This window comes from Psammomys obesus, unplaced genomic scaffold (assembly GCF_907164565.1).
Source record: "Psammomys obesus unplaced genomic scaffold, mPsaObe1.curated_primary_1811, whole genome shotgun sequence".
Lineage (NCBI taxonomy): Eukaryota > Metazoa > Chordata > Mammalia > Rodentia > Muridae > Psammomys > Psammomys obesus.
Genome location: NW_026590503.1, coordinates 3,016,639 through 3,032,805, shown reverse-complemented (window position 1 = coordinate 3,032,805; position 16,167 = coordinate 3,016,639). Strand labels below are relative to the sequence as shown.

The 16,167-nt window shown below is 49.0% G+C and overlaps 1 protein-coding gene and 1 non-coding gene across 3 annotated transcripts in view; both read left to right on the top strand.

Moving 5' to 3' along the window:
- Positions 1 to 16,167, top strand: part of Ptprn2 (protein tyrosine phosphatase receptor type N2) — a 695,487-nt gene that overhangs the window by 72,427 nt on the left and 606,893 nt on the right. The gene's annotated exons all lie outside the window — the stretch shown is intronic.
- On the top strand, positions 4,401 to 4,502 carry LOC129677026 (U6 spliceosomal RNA). Its single transcript, XR_008720158.1, has one exon. It is a non-coding gene; the product is annotated as a U6 spliceosomal RNA (small nuclear RNA).

Below are 16,167 nucleotides of genomic sequence, written 5' to 3'. Positions count from 1 at the left end.
GGCAAAGCACACTGCGTTTCTGCTTATCGCACTGCCTGCCTCTCCCTTCAGCTTATGAGTGGGGAAGAGAAGCGCGCTGCGGCTACCGCTGATTCTGAGCGGGCGTGGGTGCCCCTGGTACTCGTGGTCCTGCCTAGCCACAGGTGCCCTATGGGCTGCTTGGTGTGCAGAGAAGGCACTAGCCTTGGGCACAGGCCTAGGGCAAGCTGTTCCTGGAGGGCGGGTGTCAAGCTTTGTGCTGAAACACTAAGCCGAGCGCTTGTGGACGAGCAGAGGTCAGGAGTCTCAGGGTGTGAAGTCGTGCTTGTGTGTCTGAGCTGGCAGCAAGAGCCAGCAGGGAGGGACAGGAGCTGGCCCTGGGAAGGAAGGAAAGAGCGCAGGATGCCAGCCGTCCATAGCCCTGCTTCTTGCTTGCTTTCTGGGAAAGATTTCTGTAGAGAATGTGACGGGCAGGGCCAGGACAGGTGTAGGTCCTGCCAGCCATGTGGCCTGGCTGGCAGGACTCCAGACTCCTTGGGCTGTACTTTGTACTGCTTTTTGGGAACTAGCGTTAAACAGTTATCTTAAAATATCTTGTCAGCCTGGACCCACCAAGCTCTGATGATGAAGGACACAGGTGTGTGCGTGCATGTGCGTGCATGCGTGTGCGTGTGCGTGTGCGTGTGCGTGTGTGTGTGTGTGTGTGTGTGTGTTTGTACATGTACAAGCATGCATGCTGTGTGTTCGGTCTAACCAGAGACGTAGCACTAATGACAACACACATGGCAGGCACAACTGTCACCCTTCCCTCAGAAGTGAACAAGTCTGGAAGAAAGCCACAATCATTCTTTGGGTTTATTTTCTTCCCTAACTCCAACTTGCCTTTCTAACCTTCGAGATAGGCACATTATTAAGATAATAGCTTTCCATTCTTTGGGAAAGAAAAGCAATTTAAATGTAAATATAGATATTCAGGTCTTGGTGTGTGGGAATAGACAGTATTTGACACCTTCTCCAAGTGCAATTAGGTCTAGGACATGGCAAGGCAGGCTGCCCAAGTGCTGCAAGCTGGTGTTTGCTGTGGCTGACGGGAGTCATGAGAAGCATAACATCCTGTTGTTGCTGGCCTGGATTTACTGTTGTCATGGTGACTGTATAATTCAGTCTGCCAGCTGGTAGAGCAGAGAGGTGTGGCCAGGCTCAGTGAAGATGGACAGGTGGCCAAGGGCAGGGTGTGGCATGGGGTCCAGGATGCCGGCATTCATATACGGGCTCTCTTTCCTCACCTCTCCTCTTCTTGGGATAGAGGCAGATTATGCATGTATAATTTTACTAGCTCATTTATACTGTTTAAATGCCTGTAGTACTTTTAAATAGAACAACAACAACAACAAAAAAAATAAAGTGCTTGGTTGGAATGAGGTAACTTATAAAGAATGTCAAAAGCTAAACATAGTCAATTTATACCTGTTATTAAAAAAGGAGAAGAAAAGCAAAGGACACCAATGAGTTGGGGATAAAGCTCAGTGGTAGAGCCCTGCTTTACATGTACAAGGCCCTGGGTTAGATTTTCACTACTATAAGAACAAGTAAACAAACACACCCACACAACTGTCACTATAACAAAACAGGCATGAGCAGGAGTCTGGGGAAAGAGGAGGGGATGGGACATGGTTCTGTGCTGTGGAGAGACTGTGGCAGCTCATTAAGGTTGAGCATGGGTGTGACTCTGCAGTCCTGCTTGTGAGCATATGCCCCAAAGAACTGACAGGGAAGACTGGAAGGGGTCCATGGACAGTGCAGAGTTTTCCACAACGTTCCCCAAATGGGAACAGTCAGAGAGTTTATCCCTTGGAAGGTGGCGAAAGGAAGCCTGGTCTGTACGCAAGGGTTCCACTGACACGCAGACACTGTGTTCAGTAATATACGTCAACTACAGGAAATCCGTTCACTGGCTCATAGGGGCCAGATTCAAAGACAGAGAGTTGATGGTGGGAAGCAGTTTCTGGACATTGGTGAGGGGCTTCAGTTCAGGAGATGAGAAAGTTCCAGAGATGGCCCGTGTTGATGACTACGCAGTGCTGCTCCTAGAGCACTCAGTCACATACTTGAGCATGATTGGGGCGGTAAATGTCACAGCTTGAGTATGTTATTTATTTATTTTTATTTTATGTGCGTTGGTGTTTAGCCTGCATGTATATCTCTGTGGGGGTGGCAGACAGTTGTGAGCTGCCATGTGGGTGCTGGGAATTGAACCCAGGTCTCCTGGAAGAGCAGCAGAGCTCTTAACAGCTGCGCCATCTCTCCAGCGTATGAGTATATTATCATCTTTATTTATGTTAGCCTTTTATTTCTATGACAACATAATAGAAAAAGGAACTCAAGCCAGTGGTGGTGGCTTACACCTTTAATACCAGCACTTGGGAGGCAGAGGCAGGTGGTTTCTGTGATTTCGAGGACAGCCTGGTCTACACAGTAAGTTTCAGGACTGCTGGGGCTACACAAAGAAACCCTGTCTAGAAAAACCAAAAAATTAAAAATAAATAAAAAGGAAAAGAAAAGAAGGGAAATCTTATTTTGGCTTGTAGTTTTAGGGACTTTGGTTCATGGGAGTGGTTCTCAACCTGTGGGTCTCAAGTCCTTTGGCAAACCTCTATCTCCAAAAATATTTACATTGCATTCATAACGGTAGCAAAATTACAGTTATGAAATAAACAATTTTATGGTTGGGGGTCACCACAAAACCAGGAACTGTATTAAAGAGTCTCAGCATTAGGAAGGCTGAAAACCACTGGTGCATGATCAGCTTTCTCTACTCCTAGCAGTAGATGGAGGTGAAGAGGGTCCAGAACAGCAGAGCTGCCGCCTCATGGCAGATGGCAAACTGAGGGAGCCAGGAACAAGGCATACACTGCAAAAGCTGCCTCAGGGAGCCATTTTCCCCAAGAAGCCCTGTATTTTTATTTCTACCACCTCTCAGTAATATAGTAACATTATGAATATGTGCATGGATCAACCTGCTGGTTGGGTCAGAGTCCTCAGGATCCAACCATTTCTCAGTGACTGAGGCTACCATATGGGAACAATTTTAAACACACATGTATTTGGGGTGACACTTCTTATCAAAATCACAATATCCCCACAATCAAAAGTATGGAAAAATATAAACTCTGATCATTAGAGGAAAAACTATAAAAGTGTTCTGAGTATCTTGCTGTCCTGAAGCGGGCTGCCCAAAACAGTTTAGATTAGTTATGTGGGATTCCCGAGTGTGGGAAAAATCTGCTTCAAAAGCCTTGGTAGTGGGTTTTCTTTTAGAACTAGTAACTCTGATGTGCATGTTCAAAAACTGGACACTATGTCCTAAATAGGAATTCCTTGAGTGAGAAAGAATTAAAGCAAAATAGCAAAGATTAGGGGGAAAATGCTTATGTTATGGTCACTGAGTCAATGCTTCATTGAGGTATCCTTGGGCTCCATAAGTCCTGACCTATAACCTGACTCATAAGATATACATTCTAGGAAAGTAATCTATGACTCAAAGTACAAAAGGAATCCTCCAGCACGGTGAAGCCTTAGCAGTGATGACTATGTTAATTCCAGGCATTCTAGAGGCTGTATCGTTAATATTGAAGTAAGAATGCTTTTTTAAAAAAGTTTATTGTTTGTTTAGCTATGTAGGCATGTTCTGCCTGCATGTATGTCTGTGTGACACATACATGCAGTGTCCATAGAGGCCAGAAGACAGCCTCGGACCCTCCCAGTACAGGAATCACAGATAATTGTGGGCCACCTCGCGGGTGCTGGGACCCAAACTCAGGTCCTCTGAAAGAGTAGTCAGTGCTTTGAACTGCTTAGCTATCTCTCCAGCCCAGAAAATGCTTCTGTTATCCATCCATCCATCTATCACTTTTCTTGTTGCTGTACTCAAACATTCAACAAGAAGCAACTAGATGAAGAAGGGTTTATCGAGTGTGGCTTGCCATTTAAAGTACAGTCCGCCATGGCGAGGAGGGTGTGTCAGGGGGGCTGTGAGGTGGCTGGTTTGAATCCCGTGGAACGTAGCTGCCTGAAGTCAGGGTAGTTCTCCCGACCTCAGTCTAGGAAGTCTGCTGTATAGGCAATTCTAGATCTGGGTAAGCGGGCATTCAGCATTCACCACACACTTCTTTCCCATCCATGAGTCAGTTATCAGGCAGGAATCAGAAAGGGAGCATGGAGGGAGCTAACAGCACCGAGTGCAGCGTTGTAAGAGGGAACCCATTTGATATGGTGGCGGTCATGTGGATGGCAAGGAAAGGGCTCAAAGACACGTCGAGCTATGGATCCTAAAATAAATATGGGATTCTACTTTATGGATGCAGAACCAGACCAATGGGCACTTCCTTCTTAATAGTCGGGGTACTTAAAAAAATAGCCCTGTGTTCCCTTTGACAGCACATATGCTCAAATTGGAACGGCACAGAGAAGGTTAGCATGGCTCCTGTACTAACATGTAAATTTATGAAGCTTTCTTCCATATTAAAAAAAGAAGAAAAGAAAACAGCACCGTAGTGGCCCTGTGCCACACAGGTGCTGAAAGTGCCAGGCTGCTGGGAGTGGAGGGCTTTGGAAAATTCCATCCAAAGGTCACACTGACTGTTGGGCCATGCCTGGCTTTTGCTTCATTTGTATTCTGCCCTCAGCAAGCAGGGAGGGCCCTCAGCTGAAGGTATTTACTGAGGGAAGAGATGAAGGGCTGAGTGAGTCATCAGGAGAGTGTGAAAGGAGAATGAGAACTAACACAGCTACATCTAGACTAACACGCAAGAAGCCAGTTAGCAGAGGAGGGCTGGAAGCCCTTCCCCACCCTGGCGTCCTCTCACAGAGCATGCACTGAATGCTGCCCTCAGAACCCACACAGGGTGAGAGAGGAGGGAGGCTAGGAAAGAGAATGCCTATGTGACTGCTCTTTGGGGGCTCACTAGCCCACTTCCATTCTTCAAGTGCTTTTTTTCTTTCTGAATAAGCTATTTCTATTCCAGGACTACCTGGAAAGGGTGTGACCTTTCCCACACTCTCCTCCTGGGGGCTGACAGGATTTCTACCTCAACTGTGCTTTCTTTTCTCATAAACATTAATAAAATTGTCCTCCAGCCTCCTTTCGAGTCTTTTACTAACGGAAGTAAGAACCCCTGAAGAGACACCGTTTCCCTGGTAATAGAAATGTTTGTGTGGTGGGGTAGAAGAAATTATTTCTTTTGTCATTGTTAATGAAAAAGCACAACTTCCACCTTGGAATCAAAGGGAGTTTATTCTGGAACCTAATTTGTATGACCATGGCCCAGGTATACCGATTTAGGTTACCCCAATTCTATATCCCAGTGTGAAAGTAGTTCCATTGTTTTACAAGACAAAGAAAGCCATAAGTTGAGGCCAGTTTATAATGCATTGGTGGGCACATCTGCAAGGCAGCTTCAACATGCTATCTGATGGCATTCTTTGCTTTTGAGTTAGTGGAAGCTACTGATCTGTTAAGTTAATAGGTTCCAAAGATGTGTATGTCACAGGATGTTAAGACTGAGGTGAGCAACGACTGGCTGTCCACAGGACTGAAGCTAGCCCAGGATAGGGTAATTAGTCCCTCAGCCTGTAAATGTCAACATTTCCACATCGATGCAGCTCTGATCAGCCTGTCTTTAAAGGCGCAGCTTCTTTCTAGGAATTCTTGTTGACATCACCTCCATCTCTGGGTCATGGCTGAGATCAGTGTGCTAGGGGAAAAGTAATACGTTTATTTAATGTTAGCTTTACCTGGCTCAGCAGCCTTTAGTAGGAACAAAGGCACAGGGAGTGCTGTATTTCATGAGAGGACAAAGGGTTCTGAGCTGCTGTTCCCAAGATGCAGGGCCTTGATTTCCTTGTTTTTACAGGAAGTTAGGAAACAGGATTGGTTAAGGAAGACACATCTCTTTACAGCATGGCTGGGCTGGAGAGAGAAAGCACACATTTTCTCCATTGCAATTGTAGAGAACCACGAGACAAACCATAGATAATATCTTTCTGGGAAGGAGAAAGAGGTAGAGCGCTTAGGAACCAGAGATGAGGAAGAGGGTCAAGGAGGTAATGTGGGTGAATGTGAGCAGAGCACAGTTGTCATTAGAACTGTGGAGTAGGAGCCTGTGGTTTGTTAGTCCCAGCAGGGGAGATCACCCACTCCCAGTAAACACATTTAGAGGACAAATCGTGAAGGTTCATATTACCTGTAAACATAAAAGGATTTAGGATTTCCCTGGTACACAACTGTTTGTGTCTACAGTTTCAGGAAAGGAGGAGGCCCACCCTAAATGTGCATGGCTCTGTTTCATGGGCTGGAGTCTTGGACTGAGAAAAAGAAGCTGGGCCCCAGTGTTCATCCCTCCCAGAGTCCTGACTGTGCCCAAGCCCCTGTCAGCCTGCCTCCCAGGATGAACTGTATCCATACATGGGGGCTTCACAGATGTGGTTCTCACTCAGGGCGAGGGTTCAATCCTTAGCGCTCACCTTGTGGCTAATGGATCCAGTGCCCTCTTTTGACCTCTGTGGGGGTTCCAGATGTGCATGCAGTGTGCAGACATGAGAGCAAAACGCTCGCATAGAGACAATGAAATAAATAAATCTAAAAATCAGTGAGTGAAACCCAGCCCTTTCCTTTAAGCTGCTTTTATAGGTTTTTGGCCACAGCAATAAGAAAAGTAACCAATTCACCCTTCAGACCAGCACAGAAGGGAAACAGGCTTACTGAATGTCCTTCAGGGAACATACGGCTGGGTAACTAGAGCACTAGAGCTTGCCTGCTGTGTGAGGCCGGGGTCTGGGAGGGAGCTGGGGGCTGGGCCTGGGGTGGCTCCCCATTCTGGAGAACTGCCTGTTTGGTTAAGGTGGCTTTCTTTGTGTGCACTTATCCCTGCCCATGAACGAAGGCCGTGCAGCCTGCTGGTGTGAGGTCCCGGAGGGCGGGATGAGTCACTGGACCAGTTTCCAGCACGCAGCCTTCGCTGTGCAAATATAAAAAGGCCTTCCTGGTTAGTTTGGTCCTGGCAGAGGCTCTGGCTATAGGGTGCAGCGCAGCAGCATCTGGTCATAGCACTTCCTGGTGGCACTTTGGATCGTGCTTTTGAGAATTCCTTGTTCACTTTTCTGGTTTCCTGTTAATGGCTTTCCCACCATGAACAGGAAAAGTTAAGGACACAGACTTATTTCTGTGCCTTCAGCCAAAGAGCTGACATAGAGAGGTAGGGACTCTAGGCTCTCATCCTGTATTCAGTTCCTTGGGGCCTGTCCTAGTTAGGGGCACTGTGCAGTGATAAAAGCCATGGCCAGAAGCAACATGGGGAGGAAAGGGTTTATCTTGCTTATATTCTCACACTATGGTGCATCACCAGAGGAAGCCAGGCCAGGAACCTGGAGGCAGGAGCTGATGTGGAAGCCACAAAGAGTGCTGCTGACTATGGGCTGGGCCCTCCCCCATCAATCATTAATTAAGAAAATGCCCCACAGGCCTGCCTACAGTCCATTCTCATAGAAGCATTCTTATAAAAGCACTCATACTGGCACCCAGAGTAAACTGATTATCTTTAAGGTGAGAGTTGTTTGTGTCAACATTAGAATAAAACAAGGGGTTTCATTGTGACATTTTCCTGCAAATGTATCATTATGAATTGGGGACTTAAAGCTGCTTTTGTTAAAAACAGAGTAAGGAAAAAGAAAATTGAGAAGCTTTTCTCAATTGAGGTTTTCTCCTCTCAGGTGACTTGTGTCAAGTTGACATAAAACTAGCCAGTGCGGGGCCCAAGTGAGGAGTCACGCATTTTAACAACAGCAGCGTTAAGTCCCCATTTCATAATGGCGTATCTGCACGAAAATGACAACGAAACCCACTGTTTTATGCTAATGTTGACACAAACAGCTGTCACTGATAGTTTATTCTGGCGACACTGGCCTCAAAGCCCAGATCCACGTTCCCTCAAACACCGTGTTCCAACGGTAACACTTCCAGTTGTGTTTCCTTCTCATTTTTATTTTTGTTTTATGTGTGTGGGTGTTTTATCTGCATGGGCTCCTGTGCAGCACTGGTGTTCCTGGTGCCCATGAAGGCCATGGAGGCCGGAAGAGGGCGCCAGATTCTCTGGAACTGTAGTTGCGGGTGGTTGTCTGCTGCCATGTGGATGCCGAGAATTGAACCCAGGTCCTCTGGCAGAACAACCAGTGCTTTTAACCGCCGAGGCACCTCTCTGGCTCCCTGTTTTATGAAGTTTTTATTGTAATGGAGTAAAGAGAATCATAAATCAAGATAGTTTTCAAATATATTGCTGAAACATCAGGTGGGTTTGTTACCTCGAAGGGGAGGATGTCATGATGTAGGCTTTGGGTCATCGAGAGCCAGTGCTCTTCTAGCACATGAAGCCTTGCTTGGTGGTTACAGGAAGTTAGGCCTACACAGGGGTAGCTCTGGAGGGGCTGAAGATCAAGAGAAGTTGTTGCCAGGCTCTGGACCTACAGTGTTCTCACCTCCACAACCAGATGCTCTTAGCAGTCTATCAGCTTTTCAGGGTCTTTAACGTGGGGGGCCGGGTAAACCCTCCCCCCACCCCTCCTCAGGAACCTCAGTTCATATTAACTAAAAACAAAACACAGAACAGGACTGGATAGATGGCTCTGTGGATAGAGAACTTTTATATAAGCATGGGACCTGAGTCTTGATCCCAGAACCCATTTAACAGCTGGGCACAGCAGATCATCCAGTAACTCCGGGGTGTGTGTATGGTGGGAAGAGAGACAGAAGGATCCCAGAGGCTTGCTGCACAGCCAGTCTTGCTGAAACAGCAAGCTTCAGGCTCACTGAGAACCCTTGCCTCAAGAATAAATAAATGATAAATAAAAAATGTGGAAAAATGAGGAAAACATCCCAGTGACAACCTTTAATTTCTACATGTGCTCACTAGGTAAGCGAGCTTTCACATGTGTGTCTAACACATACACACACACACACACACACACACACACAGAGCGAACAGAGGGCAGACATTGTATAGGCCGGATGTGACTTGGTTTAAGGAGCCCCTCCCACCTAACATGTGAGATGTTGCCTCCATTTTTAGCATGGAGGGCATGTTATATTTTTATGTGTTATAGAGACAGGGTTTTGTGTTTTGTTGTTTTAATTACTTTCAACAGAGCAAGTCGGAGGGGATGGTGGATGTAAAGTCTCCATGTGTTCGCAGGGTTCCTTGTCCCCTGGTCCATCCTTCTGGTGGATATGTAGCAGACACCATTTGTACCTTTTCTTTGCCAGTCAGCTTCAAGCCTGATGAGCCAACATTTCTTAAGAGAAAAGGGTGCACATCTGATGGTAGAGTGAGAGGCGCGGGTGTTTTTCCTCCGAGTCCAGATTCTCCCTCTGTTCCACCAGGGCTCAGGCCGTTCTCGGCCTGGAATCACTGGCCCTGGTGCTCCTGGCTCTCCAGTAAGCTGGGGCTCAGCGAGGTGTGTGCCCAAAGGGCACAGGGAGCCCACAGCTGGAAGACAGCCGGATGCAGCTTCAGTGTGAGGAACCCTGGGGCACGCTTCTGCTGTTCGCTCAAACGCCGATGTTTGGGGCAGTGTGCTCTGAACCCTGTCAGCATAGCTATCGCATGCAGCTCCTGAGAGCATGTTCTAGAATTGCTCAAGAAGAGCTCAGGAGTGAGACATTTGTGATCTCCAAGGCCATAGACTTGCAATCCTTGGCTGACAAACGGCTTCCCTGAAGATCCTGTCCCTGTCTCTTCAACAGGTCTCTGAAATTTTGTTAAGTTAGTTTCTGTTGAGGAAATGGTTCCCATGTCCTCAGAACCTGAAAACCCATCCAACTGTTGTCTTATAAACAGCTAGTAATCTCATAATGCCAAGTGTTGCTACCATGGCCTTCCACCATGATGCCAGGACAGTGACGGAGCCGTGGCAGCAGTACCCAGAACCCGCTGGAAAAGCTGCACAGAGCTGAGCATGACGCAGCCTCTGATCACCTCTGATCAGGCACCTCCTGATCACCCAGAAGAGATCTGATTGCTGTACTCAACCTCCTTCTCAAGCCGACTGTGCTTCTCCATGGCCTCTCGGTTGTCAAATTAAAATTTCTTATGATTTATTTTTTCCCCAGTAAAACAGAGTTGCTCTGGCCGCAGTACTCTGGATAACCCGCTCAGTCCCATGAGCAGCCAACAGACCCAGCTGTGGCTGGTAAATGGGAAAATGAGAAGAAACAGGCACTCTGAGGGCGCTCTATCCCTGCAGCCTCAAGACAGCTTTCGAGAGAGTCGGGGCAAGGTGACCCTGCTCCTTCTGTGCGGGCACACACGGCCTCTTAACTGGCTGCTCAGGGCCTGTCGGTGGCCTCTGAGGACACACGTGACCACAAGTGTTGCTTACATTGGTGCCAAGTCCTCACATACACTTCCCAGGTTAGGAGGCAGATCCGTGAGTCAGGGCCCGAATCCTCCACATGAAGTTTACATGTGATCTGTCCCCTCTCAGACCTGTGTTCTTCCACTCAGTGCCCCAGCGGGCTACACACATAAATACATATAGATGGTGTAGGTACATGGGGGGCTCGCTCTCCCCCCTCAGGAACTCGGTCCATATGCGGTCCCTTACACACCAGGGCCCCGTGGAGCAGATCATGAGGGCGACAGAGCAGAAGATGCTTGTGAGAAAGTGACAGCATGGAGTGACTTTCTGTCTGTGTTAACCAGCATGGCATGGCACTAAGAGTTGCAGTAGCTATTTTCCTTGAGTTTGTGACAAAATAACCAGGAAGAGCAATATGAAGGGGGGAAGCTCACTGTGGCCCGTGGTGCAGGAGGCAGAGGTGAGAGGGGCCAGTGAGGCAGTACCCATGCTGGAAAGCCCCGTGCCAGGCTCTCCCCAGGCGCTGTGCAGTACAGCTCACCATAGGAGGGTGCTGCCAATCACGGCCTCACCCCCACAGAGGTGAATTCTGAGGGCGGGACTCCCCATCCTCAGGTTACTCGTGGGAGGCAGCAAGCACGTTAGAAAACAGGCATGGACCCGGCCAAGGCTCTGTCCCCTGTCGCTGGAGCTTCGGTGGACTACCCTGTGGGTATCACACCAGGCCCTGTCCTTTCTGCTTCCCTTCCTGCTGTTTACCCTTGAGGAGAGGGAGGCCTGTGTGAAAGCACTGATCACCAGTGAGGCAGCAGGGAGAGCAGGGCTGCCTCCCGGGTCACATCCTCTCCCACCAGACACCCCTTGTCTGCAGAGAGCCGGCGGAGAGGAGGCCCTGGGGCCTGGGCCACTTAACTACCCCACAGTGGGCATGTCTATGTCTGGTCTGTTCTCAGTGAAGCCAGGGGCAGGTCTGTAAGTGTACCAGAAGATGCTTCCTGGGGGGCTGGTACCTGACCATCTGGGGCGACCCTGCCCCACCCCAGCCTGATGCCCAGGTACCACGGCCTTCGTGGCCCCTTCCGCCCACCTCTGCCCCTTTCCTCGACCAGCGCAGACAGGCAGAATGTGGTCAGGTCCTTCAGTCTGTCCTGCCTGTCTGGGCATTTAGTGTTGGCTGTGGTGGGTGGAGCAGCCTGGCTGGGTCTGCTCATGCTCTATGCCAGGAAGGCTCTTCTGCAGCTGCTGGGCAGCAGGCCTGTTCCCAAGCGTGTGGAGCAGCATGCGTGTAGAAGAGCCATGGTATTGGGGTTCCAGCGATTTCTGCTTATTGGTTCCCTTTATGGTGAACCTGGCTTCTTGGTGTTCTGTTCCTGACGGGAGAAGGCAGTAATGCTGGCCTTTGTGGAAAGGAAAGTGTCAGTCATCAGTACGTTCTCCTTCGGGAGTATTCCGGACAACTTAAAATTGAGTTATGCAAACGTGGGCCTGTGCTCTTACGCAGAGGGAAGATGTCTGCTGTGTGCTCTGGCAGACTGTCTTAGGTGACACCAGTCACTGCTTCCTGGTGTTACAGACCTGGGGTGCACTCGCTGGTCCCTGTGGCTCCTGTCCCCTTCTCAGCAGAAGCCTGAAGAGCCCAGGTGTGAGATGACGTAGGATTAGAGCAGCACTGGTGTGACCACTAACCCATTCCACTCCCAAATTTCAATTAATCAGACTCAGAAAGGGGTGGAAATTAATTACTGAATTAAGCCATGTGAAGCTAAGTCTAATTTGGCATATTAACTGGAAAAGCTCTTTGCATTAATGAATAGATGTGAATCATGCAGACTCAGCTTATTTTAAAACACACAAGCCCCATCCCATACACTCCAACAGTGAGGAAGGCCTGGGCCCTTGGCTCTGGAGACTCTTGTGTTCCTCCTCTTCCAAGGATGTCTTGTCAGGAGCTTGCTGGGAGCAGGGGGAGAAGTAGGAGGCACGAAGCCACGTTCACCCCCCCCCTCCCCGCTCTTCCTCGTCTGTATTTATAGCTCCATGTTGAGGGAGCCATGCTGCACAGCATCATGTTTTATGATTCTCCAGGGTGGCTGGCAGTGTCACCTCAGAGTGAGGCAGACGGACTTACAGAATGGCTGCCAGGCTGCCCAGATGACTGACAGCAGCCTGTGTATCTCAGCACCCTTCACACGGCGCACACTCCCCCCACCTCCCGGCAACTATAGGTCATTTCCTTACATGCTGGGCTGGCAGTTGTTGGTAAATTGTGGGCAGCGGGGGACAATGCTTTCAGTGTTGGCACTATTGTGCCACAGTGTCATCGCTGTCTGGAGGCTTTGTGACGAATGATAAGTGCTAGAGAGTGGTGAACTTCAGTGTTCTAAAATGGAGGCTCCAGCATAGCTGCCCTCTGAGTGGCTCCACCCAGCACCTGATGGAAACAGATGCAGAGACCCACAACCAAACATTGGAGGAAGTATGAAAGGACCCAGAGGGGATGAGAGCTCCATAAGAAGACCAACAAAACCAACTACCAGGGCCCAGGAGGGCCTGTGGAGACTGAAGCAGCAACCAAGGACCTAGACTGGACCTAGGCCCCTACACAGGTGTAGCTGATGGGCAGCTCGGTCCTCAGATGGGTTCCCTAGTGAGGGGAATGGGGCTGACTCTGACATGGACCCTGTGGCCTGCTTTTTGTTCACTTTCCTGTGGTGGGGCTACCTCTCCAGGCCACAGGGGAAGAGGACTCACTCAGTCCAGATGAGACTTGATTTGCTGGGGTGGGTGTGGGGGGATATGGGGTGAAGGCTCCTCTTCTCTGGGGGAGAATGGGAGGGGTGACAAGGGAAGCTAGGAGGGACAGTGGTACCAGGAGGAGTGGAGGGAGGAGGCTACGGTTGACAGACTGTGACCTGAGATTGTGAGCTAAAATAAACCTTTGTGTCACATCTTGTCAGGCTATTTTATCACAGCAGTACTAAAGAAGCCAGGATGGGAGGTAAGAACATGCAAATTAAGAACAAGTCTTCAGACTCCCAAGGAAGAGTGCAGAGAAGGACAGGAGGACTGAGGAACTGTGGAGCTGAGAGGACGCATTTGCATGCTTTGCCTGGTTTACCTCAAGCACCCCTGGGGGCAGGCTCGCTCTGGTTGCCACTCACAAGCATCCTTTCCATAGGGCTGGTCAGTTACATGGCAGCTAATTCCCTGTAACCCACCCAGGCTTCTGTGGTGTAAGCCTTCCCATGTGCCCGACTTCCGGCTGTGGTAGTGGTGGTGACAGCAGCTGGCTGGGAGGAGTGTGCAAGACAGGCAGCTCCTGGGCCCAGCCGGCGACGTGGATAGCTCCTGGCATCTCAGATTGGTAGCACCTACATGTGGGACATTGATCTGTTTCTGCCATGCAGCCTGAGAGCAGCGTCAGCTTCTCCATGAAATAGCACACGTAGAAGTAGAAGAGTGTCTGTAGATACAGCTGCGGATCTTCTCTCTGCGATTAGGTTTGACATGATTAATGACCAGTGTGGAGTTCTGTAAGAAAGGAAAACAGGCCAGCATTCATGTCCCTGGGGTGTCTGCCTCCTTCTATCAGGCACCTTGAGTCTGGCCTGATTGGTCTGCCCTGGCTGAGTTTGACACCTGTCCGGATGCCATTAAGAGGGACATCCTGTTGTAAGTGGTACTGGGCCTGTAGCACAAATTAAGCAGATCGGCCACCAGGAAGGCACCTCAGGGTCATACGACAGATGTTCTGGCTTTGCAAGGTTTTGTCTTTTGGATGCACAAACCCTTTTGTTTTTAAGATGTTTGTAGCCAACTTGTTTTCCAGGAATTAATGCTTAAGCTGTGTTTACCTTTGATGACTGTTATGCTGGTGAGTGATCTTTTGAAGCCAAGCTTAAATTGTTAGTGTAAATACTTCAAGGCCATCTACACCTCCTGACTCTTCTTTGGACCCGTGTCGCATGTATTTTGCATTTTATAAAGCCCTGTTGCCAGGGAGCAGGGAAACCTTTCTTCAGTTCTCCTGGAACCCGGTTGCCATGGAGATGATGCTAGCTTATGGAGGAGGGAGGGGCAGGGAGTGCACACTCAGTCTCTCAGATCTGCAGTCTTCCTCCAGGGATGAGGGCTTGGAGGGATGAGAGATGAGCTAGTGTGGGTACTTGTCTCAGTTAAAGCCCACCCAAGGTTCTGTTGTAGACACAACTTGACAAAGCAGGTCCGCTTAGGATGCTTCATTTAGTGAGGGCAGTGGCTTGCTCCAGGAAGGACGGTTTGTTTTTGGTGGTGTTTGCCATTTCTTCAGCTTCTCTTCTGTAGGATTCTGAGCTATGCTTGCTGCAATAACAGAAAAATCTGCTTAAGTCCTGATGTAATTTTGATTCATCTTGCTAAGGGCATTGGAAATGGGTCCCTGAGATCATTGAGCTGTTAATATTTTCATCCAACCAAGAGACTAGGTATTAAGGGGTACTGATGTGCAGCTCAGCCTCTGCTATTAAAGCAGAATGGTAAGGTAAATGCAGGCCCCGAGGATTCTGTTGGCATTCTGCTCTGGGCATGCGAGTGTCCAGCCTGTGGAGTGCTGGCCAGGGGTTGACAGCCGGCTCTCTGCGGGGTTGCTACAGCCATTCCATGATTTGATAGTATGTGGCTGAGTTCCAGCTGTGGTGTGACCTCCTGGCAGCTGGGGTAGAGGCGTGTAGACAGCGGGACGTGTGTAGGGCACCTTTGGAAGTACAGTTCTGAGGGAAGTGGCGTCTGTGCACTGTCAGTCCATGGTGGGGGTGGCCCATGCAGCACCCTCACCCATGCACCACTCACTCTGAGGTGCTGGCTGAGAGGGGGAGAGCAGGGGTAAGCCGGAACCTACCGTCTGCGCTAGGTCCAGCATTCCTGTGCTACCCCATAGCTGTGTCAACACGCAGCATGCACTGTAGGGGCTGAGGGTCATTCACTGCATATGTTCATCAGGTTTTCATTTGCGTTATTTTTTGTTTGGAAACTGCTGCATCCTAGCTGTGAAGGCATGGTCCTCATCTTCCAGAAAGCAAACTCCACTCTTAGCTGTTAGTCGCCTGTGACACACTGGCAGAATCCTACCCAGACACAAGTGATGAGGGATCTTCTCATTCTTCCTGGCTGAACTCCCTACTTGCTTTGCAAAGGCCACAGGATTAATGTGTGCTGTGGAGTCTGCAAGAATCACAGCAACCATTCCTCTTCTTCTTCGTGTTGTGATGTGACAGAGGGGAGATGGCTTATTTCCACGTTCTGTGTTACTCACCTTCCTGTTGCTACAGCAGAATGCCCTACAAAAGCAACTTAAGGAGGGAAGAGGTTTTTTGGCTCATGGTGTGAGGACACGTTCGGCCTTGGGGAGAGTGTGTACCATCAGGAGCTTGTGTCAGCTGGTCATGCTATATTTGCAGTAAAAAAGCAGGCAACAGTGAGCTTTTCTTTTTGCTTTTTATCCAGTCCAGGACCCCAAGAATGGTACTGTTTACATTTAGGGCAGTTCTCTTTAGATCAGTTAACCTATTATAGAAATGCCTTCAAAAGTTGTGGCCAGAAATCTGTTTTCAATGGTGATCGATCACAAGTCACATCAAGTTAGTAGTCAAGACTGACCACATAGGCTCCATTAGTGTTTATATGAAGAGGGCACACACGCACACATGCATGACATACACACGTATACATGCACACACACACAAGCATGCATGCAGGTACACACACACACACACACACACACACACACACACACACACACACACA